Raw genomic sequence first — 14,629 nt, forward strand, 5'->3', positions numbered from 1 at the left:
GCTGAAATTAAATTTTTTATTTTATTAAACGTCTCATTTAGAGTCGTTCTCGTTTATATAAACTGTGTGATGATATTGGAAAAGTCATATTTACCCCCGGCCCGATTTGGGGGGTATGACAGAGTGGTGTCAGAGCACAGTTTGTTATAGAGAACCAGGATTGCATTTATGTGTGCCTTATGTGTTAGTTAGGGTGCCTTAGCAATCTATAGGACCATGACCTTTCCTGACTTAAGATTTTAGTGTCTTTCCTTACTATTTCCTTTCGTGCTTTTGCTTCTGCCTTAGAAGCATTCTGATTTCTTTCTTTCCTTTCTTTTAGGATGTCGAGCCATAACCCGATTGTTATTTCTGACTCCGAAGAATCTGATATGGAGAGATCCATTCACACTCCAGCTTATGGACCCGTTTTTCCACCAACATCTCCAATTTACCGACCGGCTACTCCACTCACATCTCCAATTTACGATTATGATAAGGACGATGAGGGTGATGACGTAGAGATTGAAGAACACATTGAAGGTGAGGATGATTCCGAGAAAGATCCCGAGGAAGAGTCCGAACCCGAAGAAGAGGATGTGGTTTGGGAACCAGCTAATGAGGAGGCTGATCCAGCTTATGATGGTCTTGGAGTTATCTGCAGTTTCGAAGATGATTCCGAGGAGGAAGTTGAACCTCCTGTTATTAAGTCTCCCTCACCTAAGAGGAAGGAGCTGGAGACTCTCGCTACTAATGATGCTAGTACATCTAAGAGGCCAAAGACTTCCGAGTTTGTTTACTCCAAGTACGATCATGCTCTAGTTCAGTGTGATATCATGAACCTACAAAGTCGAACTGTAACTTTGAGAGATACGTTCCGTGAACGTTTGGCTAAAATGGAGAAGCGCATGGACTATACAGACAGTGATGTGAAAAGAGTCTATGACAAGTTCTCCGTGATGTTTGCTAGGCGAGAGAGAGGTCGACCGCCAGCATATTGCACTGGTGGAATTAGAGAAGTTTGTAATGTACTTCAAGGGGTACATTAAGGATCATTTCAAGCCTCCTTCGCCTAAGAAGGATTAGATCTTAGGATTCTTATTTATTTCCATTTCTGTTGTTTATGTAAAGGCATATTCCTAAGTTACCTTGGTTTCTTTGATTCTTGTAAAACTAGTGGTTTTATGGCTTAATTAAAGTATTTTGATTACATCTTGTTATTCCTACCATTTATCATACCTCATTCGTATCTGTTTGGATATATATGTTTGGTTGTATTTGTTGTGTGAACCTTGTGCATTTATCAAACTTATTATTTATTAGCACTACGAACTCTTCAACTAATACTGTATTTATGTATTGAAGAACGATGGCTCAATCAACTCGAGGTTCTGCCAATATCCCCAATGTCTCTTTGACTCCTGCTCAATTCCAACAGCTGTTGGCCGCTGCACAAGGCAATCATAACAATCATGGGAACAACCAAGGAAATCCTCCCACTTTTTGTAGCTACAAGGAGTTTATGAATTGTAAGCCTCCGTCTTTTAAGGGGAGTGAAGAAGCTGTAGAACTAACTCGTTGGTTCGAAAAGCTCGAATCCATCTTTCGTATCTGTGACTGTGCAGATGTAGATCGAGTGAAGTATGCCACTCATATGCTAAGTGGCCTAGCTCTAACATGGTGGAACAGCTATGCCCAAACTGTGGGACTAGATGATGCAAACGCTATTCCATGGCCTGTTCTGAAGCAAATTATGACAGAAAAATTCTGTCCGCGAAACCAAATTCAAAAGTTGGAAGTTGAGTTCTGGGAATTGAAGGTAAAAGGAGCTGACATTGAAGCTTGTACCAACAGGTTTATAGAGTTGCTTACTTTGTGCCCAGAGATGGTACCAACTGAGCAGAAGAAGATAGAGTGATACATAGAAGGTCTTCCTGACGAGATTCAGGGAAATGTCATTGCTGCTAGTAAAGAGACTTTAGATGCAGTGATACTGATGGCTCAAAACCTCATGATGTCTAAGAGGAGAAAAGTCGTGGAAAATAAACAAGCCGAGTCTAAGACAAGTGAGGGCAAAAGGAAGTTTGAACCTGCTCAGGGATCGAGCCAAGGTTCGAATAAGAAAGTTGCTGAGAATTCAAAAGGAGGTTACTCTGGGAAACAACATTTCTGTAAGCGGTGTGAGAAACACCATTCTGGGTGGTGCAAGGCTGAGTGCACCAAGTGTAAGAAGATTGGTTATATAGCCAAGAATTGTAGAGTTGTAGTTCCTCCAATGAATACTCCTACAATCAAAGCCAACGCAATCGTTCCTACCTGCTATGATTGTGGTGAGAAGGGGCATTTCCGCAACCAGTGTCCGAAGAAGAAGGGCAACACAGGAAATGCTAATGCTAAAAGCCAGGCATTTGTGATGACTGCTGAAGAAGCCCATGATGATGATGAAGTGATAACGGGTACGTTTCTTGTTAACAACTTCTATGCTACTGTATTATTCGATTCTGGTGCTGATATAAGTTACGTGTCTACTGAGTTTTGTGCGTTATTCACTGAAAAACCGCAAGTCTTAGAAATTAAGCGTCTTGTAGAAGTAGAAAATGGTAAGGTTATGAAAGTAGACAATGTGAATAAAAACTTTGATCAAGTTTTAGCCGACAAACACTTTAAGATCGACCTATTGCCAGTCGAATTAGGGAGCTTTGATGTATTCGTAGGGATGGATTGGTTACGGCTATTAAGAGCTACAATCATGTACTATGAGAAAACCGTTAACATACCTCTTGAAAATGGGGAAACCTTAATTGTTCAAGGGGAAATGAGTGGTTCCAAACTTAACATCATCTCTTGCATCAAGACCAACAAGTATCTAATGAAGGGATACCAAGCCATTTTGGCTCACGTTAAGGAAGTTGAATCGGAAGAGAAACGCATTGAAGATGTGCCGATAGTTAGAGACTTTCCTGAAGTATTTCCTAAAGAACTCCCTGGTCTCCCTCCCCAATGACAGGTTGAGTTTCAGATTTATTTGACCCCCGGTGCTGCACATGTTGCAAAGGCACCATACCGCTTGGCTTCACCAGAGATGAAGGAATTATCTAACCAACTCCAAGAACTTTTGGAGAAAGGTTTCATTCGTCCTAGCTCATATCCGTGGGGAGCACCCGTTCTATTTGTCAAGAAAAAAGATGGCAAGTTGAGGATGTGTATATATTACCGCGAACTCAACAAGCTAACCATCAAGAATCGTTATCCTCTTCCACATATTGATGACTGAAGGTATTTTGTATGCCCGAGAGACATATTAAATTAACGTGGCTAATATGTTTTGATCCAAGTCGGGTCATACCCAATAATAAGCTTACCGACACCTTATATGTATTTAATCTTAACGATTGGATCGTTAAATAAATACGCGACACTTAAACTTTGGAAAATCGGTTTTCTAAAATATTATTACTTGAGATAAATTATTTGGATAATTTATATTTAATTATTTATAGGTTTAAATAATTATGTTATGTTATATTTTATAAAAGGTTATAAAATGTATAAGTAACAAAATATATATACATATATACATGGGTTTATATATATTGTTTTATAAAACAATTCACATATTTTATTACCCATCATGTGTGGCAGATTTTTGGACTCCAAGAGAGACCACACATGCTTGTTTTGATACTTCCTATATACACAACTTCATAGGGGCATGTCTACCTTTGAACCAAGACATTGACTCACTCTCTCTCAAGTGAAACTAGTTGTTCAAAGCTTGTAAAAAACTGCAAAAATTCTACTGCTATTTTGCTGTAGGCCGTGGCCTTTTTGGGACTCAAAGGAGTTCTAAATTTTTTTTCAAGCTCACATCAAGTGTCAATTAAATCCTAACTAAAGGTAAAGGTGTTGGGGTTATTGCTTGGGGTATTACACACTTGTGGCTTCAAGTTAGAAGCTTACATTCCATCATCTTCATCATCATCTTGCTCACTTGAAAACAACCCTCAATTAGCTTGAGGAGGTATATATATTTTACTTCCTTGTTCTTATTTGTAAGCATATGTTTCAAGACTTGATAACAATATGGAATTCATTTAAAATGGTTTAACATATAAACTAGTTTTTATAAACCTTCATGCTTCCGCTTTCTTTAACTATCATCAAATGGTTTTTTGATCTTGTTGACATTAAGAACTTGTTGTTATATTGAATTCCATCAATGGTATCTAGAGCTGAAGTCTATGAAATATGCTTCTTTTATATGGTCTTTAAAACCCATCAACTTTAAATTCTACTAACATGCATGAAAGTAAAATGCAAAAATTAATGGATTTAGGTTGGCTTGAGGGTTTGGCCGAATTTTGGGAGGTTCCAAATGGGTTTGGAACTTGCCATTTGGTCATATTATGTTGTATGTTGTTGTTCACAATCATAGCCATGACCTTGTGTTTCAATGAATGTATGTTTGATTGATTTGTTAATCTTTCAATATGGTTGTAATATTCATTCAATTTGGTTTGTAATATTAATTATTCATTTGGTATGTAATATTAATTTTGGTTATGTAATTTATTTTATATTTGGTATGTAAAATAGATTAGGTTGTATTTTCATTTTTTAGAAAAATGTATTAGAATATATTTTTGTAAAAATGAAGATGCAAGATGATGACTTGAAGAACACAAGAAGGAGCATTTGGATGCAAGATTAAGTGGGAGATTTAAAATCTCCTACTTTGTGTTATAACCCCTTAACCGGTGGCATTTGTTTTCGGCTAAACAAATGTCTACCAAATTGGCTTGATTGTGAACATATTTGTTTTGCATGCATGGTTGTTTATTGTGTTTGTATGTTTGGTTGCTTCAAGTAAATAACAAATTAACAACAAGCAAAATGACAATTTAATTGGTTAAATTAGACATTATTAACGACATGCATAACGACAATTTATATGGTTAAATTAAAAATGGCTAAAAGGATTATAATAATTGGTTATTAAAACACATATAAAATGGTTTATATCAATGTAATGAAATTGGCTTTATTACATAACATGAAAAATGGATTTTCAAATAAACCATACACTAAATGCATGTTGGTGTATGGTCCAATAGTTTTCTTAAACTAGAAATAATGAAAACTTAAAATCCCTTATTAACAAGGCAAAACAAGTTAAACGCCATCCTTTTATGTGACACTTAAAAATATTAGGGAACTCATAATGGGATAAAGGTCACCTAACCGTTATGAGCAAACTAATATGATTAAGGTGAATTTCGCACACTTGTGGGATAAAGGTCACCTAACTACTTGTATGTTAAATTTACACGTTTACACGAGTAGGATAACTTGATTTGGAAATCATGAACTTAGGGTCACCGAAGCATGAGGAACAAATAGGTGTTGATGGGATAAATATGCCACGCAAAAGGATTGCATGTTCCCATAACTTAGAAGTTGCAAAAGGATTGCAATTGTCATATAATGACTACCTAGCTAAATCAAATGACAGGATAAAGGTCACCTAGCCGAAATTTGGTTTACCGTTGGATTCTAAAAAATTTAATAAATATCAATTGGATTTAAAGGGTATTTATTGTTAAATTAAAATTGATACTTAAACAACTTTGTTAAATTTTGTAGATGGCCGCCAATAACAACAACATTCCAAAAGCACCAATCAACTTTAACAACCTATCGTTGAGGTCATTCCTCAAAAAGGAAAAACTCAACAATACGAACTTCATGGATTGGTTTCGCAATCTAAGAATTGTCCTCAAACTAGAGGATAGGGCGTATGTGTTGGAAGACCCCATTCCCGATCAACCGGACGAGGATGATACGGAAGGCATGGCTTATTGGGAGAAATATTGCACTGATTCGGTGCAAGTTTCTTACCTCATGCTTGGGACTATGATACCAGAACTCGAAAAGGATTTTGAGCATCATAGTGCATATGACATGATCACACAATTGAAGAAGATGTTCCTTCAACAAGCTCGTGTCGAGCGCTTCTAAACGGTTTGAGCACTTCATGCATGTCGGATGGACGACTCCCAATTCGTTTCATCTTATGTCCTTAAGATGAAAAGCCTAATTGATCGAGTGAACCGTCTAAACTGCAACGTGTCTAATGAATTAGCCACGGACCTTATCCTTAATTCTTTGTCAAAGAGGTTTGACACATTTGTAATGAATTACAACATGAATGGATGGGATAAGAGCATTAGCGAATTACATGCCATGCTTAAGACGGCCGAAGCGAGCATGGGTAAAAGGGCTTCACCCATGTTTATGATCAATGAAGGCGGGTCCAAAAATAATAACACTTCTAAGCCAAAAACGGCTAAGAGGAAAGGACCCGCCTACCAAGGCAAGGGTAAGGGAAAGGGGAAGATGGTTACCCCAACCAAGAATGACAAGAAGCAAAAATTTGCCGGTAAAGCTAACCCCAAGGAAGATCCGTGCTTTGGTTGTGGTGAAATGGGTCACTGGAAACGCAACTGCCCGGTCTACCTAAAGGAGTTGAAAGAAAAGAGGGATGCAGGGCAAACCTCAGGTAATGTATATTTGGTATATGTTGAGCTTAGTATTACTTCTTCTAATACATGGGTATTAGACACAGGATGTGGAACTCATATTTGCAATTCTTTTCAGGGGTTCAAAAGAAGTAATCAAGATGCGGGAACAAGTCTCTTCATAGGAAATGGAGCAAGGGTGCAAGTGAAAGCTCAAGGAGACTTTGTTTTAAAGCTTCCAAGTGGTTTGGAGCTTATTTTGAAAAATGTTTAGTATGCACCCGATTTATCACGAAAATTATTTCTGCATCCCGTTTGAAACAATATGGTTTTAATCTTAATTTCGTTAATGATGATATCCATGTTTATTTAGATAATGTGTTCTATTTTAAGAATTCGCCTTTGAATGGTATTTATGAATTGGTTCATGATGACACATCATTCAATAGCTCAATGTTCCATGCAAATACCAAGAAACTCAAAGGGATTTGAGTCATTCCTACTTATGGCATTGTTATCTTGGTCACATAAACAAGAATCGAATGCATACACTTCAAAAGAATAGACTTTTGAAATCAAATGAACTAGACTCGTTTGATGTATGTGAATCTTGTTTACAAGGCAAAATGACTAAAGCACCTTTCAAAGGGACCTATGAAAGGACTAAAAACTTATTAAGATTAATACATTCGGATGTATGTGGACCCTTTAAGCCCATGACTAGGAAAGGTGAAAGATACTTAGTCACATTCATTGATGACTTTAGTCGTTTCGGATATGTCTATTTATTAAGGCACAAGGACGAAACTTTTGAAGCATTCAAAGAATATCAAAACGAAGTACAAAATCAACTCAACAAGACAATTAAGGTACTTCATACCGATAGAGGAGGTGAATACCTAAGCGATGCTTTCCAAGATCATCTTAGAAGTTGTGGGATTATCTCGCAACTTACTCCACCCGGGACACCACAGCTTAATGGTGTATCCGAAAGGAGGAACCGAACCCTAATGGATATGGTTCGATCTATGATGGCTAGAAGCTCGTTACCTCTATCATTTTGGGGTTATTATCTATGCTCCGCGGCTCGTATTCTAAATATGGCCCCAACCAAGAAAGTGGAACGAACTCCTCATGAGATGTGGTTTGGAAAACCTCCATCTCTATCATACTTGAAGGTATGGGGATATGAAGCTTATCCTAAGTGTTACGTCCCTAATAAGTTGAATGCTCGATCCACGAAGTGTATCTTCATAGGATATCCCAAGGATGATATGGGATACTATATCTATGATCCAACCGAGCAAAATGTATTTGTTGCTCGAAAGGCTGAATTCCTTGAAACTAAGTTCCTAATGGAAGGAAATAGTGAAAGGAAGATAGATCTTAAAGAGGTTCAAGATCAAGTAGATGATACACAATTGGTTGATGCTAGCACTCAACATGAAAATGTTGAGAGTGATCAAATGGATGATCAAAATACACAAGACGTTCGCAGATCTGGTAGGATTAGTAATCCTCCTGAGAGATATGGGTTTCTCATGGATGGTTGCTATGTGGTTGATTTGGATGAACCAACAAACTACCAAGATGCTTTATCAAGGATTGATAAGGATAAATGCAGGAAGCCATGAACGCTGAGATGCAATCCATGTATGACAACCAAGTTTGGAAACTTGTTGAACAACCTACTGGCTCAAGGCTAGTTGATTGTAAATGGCTTTTCAAAATGAAAACTAACATACATGGAAACTTGGATACATATAAAGCTATACTAGTAGCAAAAGGTTTCACTCAAACTCAAGGGGTTGACTATGATGAAACTTTTTCGCCTGTGGCAATGCTAAAGTCTATTAGGATATTACTTACCATTGCTGCTCATTATGATTATGAAATATGGCAAATGGATGTCAAGACCGCTTTCCTAAATGGACATCTTGAGGAAGATGTCTATATGGTTCAGCCTGAAGGTTTTGTTGATCTGAAATATCCTAAAAAGTTATGCAAGTTAAAGAAGTCAATCTACGGATTGAAACAAGCATCTAGAATGTGGAATCATCATTTTAATGAGGAGGCCAAGAAATTTGGCTTCATTAAAAATGGTGATGAAGCTTGTGTATATAAGAAAGCTAGTAGGAGCACTATCATGTTCCTTGTACTATATGTGGATGATATATTGTTATTTGGAAATGATATTCCGGCAATGCAAGGTGTTAAAACTTGGCTAAGTAAATGCTTCTCTATTAAGGATCTTGGAAAAGCACAATACGTTTTAGGGATTGGGATCTACAGGGATAGATCCAAGAAACTGATAGGTTTGAATCAAAGTGCATACATTGAAAAGATCTTGAACCTGACAACTCTAAGAAAGGTTTGGTACCTATTCAAAGAGGAATGCTTCTCAGTTCATCTCAGTGTCCTACCTCGAAAGATGAACAAGAGAGAATGAAGAAAGTCCCGTACGCATCTGCTATTGGGTCAATCATGTATGCAATGATATGCACTAGACCAGATGTGTCATGCGCTCTTAGCTTGACAAGTAGATACCAGAATAACCCAGGAAACAGTCATTAGATTGCGGTCAAAAGTATATTAAAATACCTTAGGAGGACTAAGGATATGTTTCTAATATATAGGTCTGGTGAGGAGGAACTCACTGTAAAAGGTTACGTGAATGCGAGGTTCCAAACTGATCAAGATGATTCTCGATCACAATCCGGTTATGTCTTCACGTTAAATGGAGGTGTGGTCTCTTGGAAGAGTTCAAAACAGGATGTCGTTGCTTTATCCACTACAGAGTCGGAGTACATCGCCTCCTCATTGGCAGCTCAGGAAGCTGCATGGATGAAGAAATTCATCGACGACTTAGGAGTAGTCCCTTCCATTCAGGACCCTCTTGAGATCTTTTGTGACAACGAGGGTGCGATTGCTCAAATCAAAGAACCTCGTGCTCACCAAAAGACCCGTCACATTGAACGGAGATTTAACTACATAAGGGATGAAGTTGAAAAGGGAAAGATATGTATTCGCAAATTTCACACAGATCTTAATATAGAGGATCCTCTCACGAAGCTCTTACATGGATCAAAACATGCAGGACTTGTTTGTGCATTAGGGCTTCGATATTCTAATGATTGGTCATGATCTGTTTTAAGTATTGTAACAGAACGAAACTGTTCAAACTCATTAATATAATTATGGTATTAATTTATTTTGAGTCAAGTTCCTATTTTGCATATTTTATCCATGAATAAGAAATTATTCTAAATTCCGTAGTCGATCACATTTGTAGGAACAAGTGTGAGGTTTAGACTATTATGAACTTGGATTGGTATACATTCACGGGATGAATGTGGAGCAAGGTTGCAACCAAGGTTCATAGATATTTGTGGGATACAAATATTGGAAGACCCGCCCTCAAGATTTACTAAATGGAGCCTTTATGGTTGATCACATGTAATCTTGAGTAAAGGCGAATATCATTGTATCCTCTGACCTGAGATACATATTGGGTTCGGATATTCACCAAGTATTGTGCCTTGATTCTTTCCTTCATTATTCTGAAATATGGTAGTTCACAAGGAGGAGCTCAGGTATAATGCAAGGTATATATTTAGGATGTGTGTAGTCAAGATGGAATTTGTCCCTCTTATTCGTTGAGAGTCAGATGTCTAAGGCCTGATAAAGTTGAATCTAAAAGAGAGTGATCACTCTGTATCTGTTGTATTTAACATGACATCTAGGATGAAAGGATAAATGAAAGATTCACCTATTCATATTCGAGATGGGAACTCGAAAAGGATGATGTTATTGAATGGCACAAAGTCATAACATATTAGGGGTGATGGACGTTCATTAGGTGGTATCCATCACTTGCATTAATTTCTTATGTTTCTCATGCAAGTGGGAGATTGAAGGTATTTCGTATGCCCGAGAGACATATTAAATTAACGTGGCTAATATGTTTTGATCCAAGTCGGGTCATACCTAATAACAAGCTTACCGATACCTTATATGTATTTAATCTTAACGATTGGATCGTTAAATAAATACGCGACACTTAAACTTTGGAAAATCGGTTTTCTAAAATATTATTACTTGAGATAAATTATTTAGATAATTTATATTTAATTATTTATATGTTTAAATAATTATGTTGTGTTATATTTTATAAAAGGTTATAAAATGTATAAGTAAGAAAATATATATACATATATACATGGGTTTATATATTGTTTTATAAAACAATTCACATATTATATTACCCATCATGTGTGGCAGATTTTTGGACTCCAAGAGAGACCACACATGCTTGTTCTGCTACTTCCTATATACACAACTTCATAGGTGCATGCAAGGTTGAAAAAGACGTGAGACGGGGTCGAAACGTTAGCGCCCTCAAAACGTCGCAACGGAAAAAACGGGGTCGAAACGGGGTCGAAACGGATGTTGACTAACGTTGACTTATATATAAAAATATATAAATATATATATTTATATATATATATAAATATAAAGTTGACCATTTTTTTCCGTCTTTGACCGTTTTTTTCCGTTTTTGACCGTTTTTTCCGTCTTTGACCGTTTTTTACCCTTTTTTAGCGTTGTTGACCGTTTTTTAAGCGCTGACCGTCTTTTTTCCGTTTCAAGGCCCGTTGCAACGATACTTAGGCAAATCCGTTGCGGCTCCCGTTTCGGCCGTTTTTTACAACACTGGGTGCATGTCTACCTTTGAACCAAGACATTGACTCACTCTCTCTCGAGTGAAACTAGTTGTTCAAAGCTTGTAAAAAACTACAAAAATTCTGCTGCTGTTTTGCTGTAGGCCGTGGCCTTTTTGGGACTCAAAGGGAGTTCTAAATTTTGTTTTTCAAGCTCATATCAAGTGTCAATCAAATCCTAACTAAAGACAATAGTGTTGGGGTTATTGCTTGGGGTATTACACACTTGTGGCTTCAAGTTAGAAGCTTACATTCCATCATCTTCATCATCGTCTTGCTCACTTGAAAACAACCCTCAACTAGCTTGAGGAGGTATATATATTTTAGTTCCTTGTTCTTATTTGTAAGCATATGTTTCAAGACTTGATAACAATATGGAATTCATTTAAAATGGTTTAACATATAAACTTGTTTTTATAAACCTTCATGCTTCCGCTTTATTTAACTATCATCAAATGGTTTTATGATCTTGTTGACATTAAGAACTTGTTGTTATATTGAATTCCGTCAATGACCTGTTTGACCAATTGCAAGGGTCCAGCGTCTATTCGAAGATTGATCTTAGGTCCGGTTACCATCAGCTGAGAGTAAAGAAAACCGATGTTTCTAAGACTGCTTTCCGAACTCGTTACAGACATTATGAGTTTCTTGTCATGCCTTTTGGTTTAACCAATGCTCCTTTTGTGTTCATGGATCTTATGAACCGTGTATGCAAACCTTATCTTGACAAGTTCGTGATCGTCTTTATCGATGACATTCTAATCTACTCCAAGAGCGAGAAAGAGCATGAACAACATTTGCGATTGATTCTAGAGCTCTTAAAGAAGGAACAACTGTATGCTAAGTTCTCCAAGAGTGAATTTTAGCTACGAACAGTTCAATTTCTTGGACATGTAGTTGATAGTGAAGGAATACATGTCGATCCAGCGAAGATCACCGCTATTCAAAACTGGGAAGTGCCTAAGAATTCGAAGCATATTCGCCAACTTTTGGGACTTGCTGGTTATTACCGAAGGTTTATCAAGGATTTTTTATTCTAGCCAAACCTCTTACCAAGATAACTCATAAGGGTAAGAAGTCTGAGTGGTCCAAAGAACAGGAATCTCCTTTCAAGATTCTGAAGGATAAATTGACCACAGCCTCGATTATGTCATTGCCTGAAGATACCGACAATTTTGTACTCTATTATGATGCCTCGAATCAAGGTTTCGGATGTGTTTTGATGTAACGTGAAAAGGTTATTGCCTATGCATCTAGACAGTTGAAGAAACATGAGAAGAACTATACCACACATGACCTGGAATTAGGAGCCGTGGTATTTGCGCTAAAGATGTGGAGACATTACCTCTATGGGGTTAGAATCACGGTGTATACCGATCATAAAAGTCTTCAACATATCTTTGATCAGAAGCAATTAAACATGAGGCAAAGGCGTTGGATTGAGTTATTAAATGACTACGATTGTGAACTTCGATACCATCCCGGCAAGGCGAATGTAGTTGCTGATGCCCTTAGTAGAAAGGATCATGTCAAACCGATTCGAGTCCGAGCTTTAAATATACGTATTCGTACGAATCTTACATCTCAAATTCGAGAAGCACAACTTGAGGCATTGAAGGAAGAGAACGTCCAGCTTGAGGGACTGAAGGGTCTCGAAAAGCAACTCAAACTCAAGGGAAACGGAACAAGGTATTTCAATCCGAATTTGGGTCCCAATTTTCAGAAATCTTCGAGAACTAGTCTTGGATGAAGCGCATAAGACTAGGTATTCTATTCACCCGGGCTCCAGTAAAATGTATCACGATGTGAAGGAATTCTTTTGGTAGCCTAATCTAAAGTCTGACATTGCTGATTATGTGAGCAAGTGCCTTACTTGTCTGAAGGTTAAGGCCGAGCATCAGAAGCCTTCTGGTTTACTTCAACGTCTGGATATTCCGTAGTGGAAGTTGAAGCGACCCATCCTAATCCATCCGGACGAATACATTACATTTGGTTACATCGCGAGGTACTTGACCTCTATATGATACATTTTACAAACATTGCATTCGTTTTTAAAAGACAAACTTGCTTTACATCGAAAGTTGACGACACGCATACCATTTCATAATATATCCAACTATAATTGACTTAATAATAATCTTGATGAACTCAATGACTCGAATGCAACGTCTTTTGAAATATGTCATAAATGACTCCAAGTAATATCTTTAAAATGATCAAATGCACAGCGGGAGATTTCTTTCGTACCTGAGGATAAACATGCTTTAAAGTGTCAACCAAAAGGTTGGTGAGTTCATTAGTTTAACATAAATAATCATTTCATAGTTTTTAATAGACCACAAGATTTCATATTTCCATTTCTCATAAACAAACGTCCCATACATAGAGACAAAATATCATTCATATGGATTGAATACCTGGTAACCAACATTAACAAGATGCATATAAGAATATCCCCATCATTCCGGGATCCTCCTTCGGACATGATATAAATTTCGAAGAACTAAAGCATCCGGTACTTTGGATGGGGCTTGTTGGGCCCGATAGATCTATCTTTAGAGTTCGCGTCAATTACGGTGTTTGTTCCCTAATTCTTAGATTACCAGACTTAATAAAAAGGGGCATATTTGATTTCGATAATTCAACCATATAATGTAGTTTCGATTACATGTGTCTATTTCGTAAAAACATTTATAAAAGTTGCGCATGTATTCTCAGCCCAAAAATATAAAGGGTAAAAAGGTAAATGAAACTCACGCATATAAATATTGTAAAACAGTTAATAAAGCATTTGCATGTATTCTCAGCCTAAAAACGTAATGAGTAAAAAGGGATTAAATGAAACTCACACATATAAATATTTTAAAACATTTCATGTATTCTCAGCCCAAAAACGTAATGAGTAAAAAGGGAGCAAATGAAACTCACCGTATTGTATTTTGTAGTAAAAATACATATGACGATATTGAACAATGCAGGGTTTGACCTCAGATTCACGAACCTATATCATTTGTATTTATATTAAAACAAATAATCATAATCAAACAAGTGTATATCTATTATTTTATGTATTAAGATTAATGTTCTTATATATATAATTTTATTAATACTTACTTTACATTATGATACTTATTTGATATTTAATTAATGTTACTAGTTAAAATGAAATTTTATGTAGTATTAGTATACTTTATTTAGTAAATATATCTGTATTTATATATTTATATATCATTTGTTTTGTAAAATTATCAATTGTAGTAGTACTAGTTTAATAATAATAATAATAATAATAATAATAATAATAATAATAATAATAATAATAATAATAATGATAGTAATAATAATAATGTTAATAAAAATAACAACTTTACTAATAATGTTAAATCTAAGAAAATGAAAATTTTGTTAATT

Source organism: Rutidosis leptorrhynchoides, chromosome 1, assembly GCF_046630445.1.
Source record: "Rutidosis leptorrhynchoides isolate AG116_Rl617_1_P2 chromosome 1, CSIRO_AGI_Rlap_v1, whole genome shotgun sequence".
NCBI classification, from domain to species: Eukaryota; Viridiplantae; Streptophyta; class Magnoliopsida; order Asterales; family Asteraceae; genus Rutidosis; species Rutidosis leptorrhynchoides.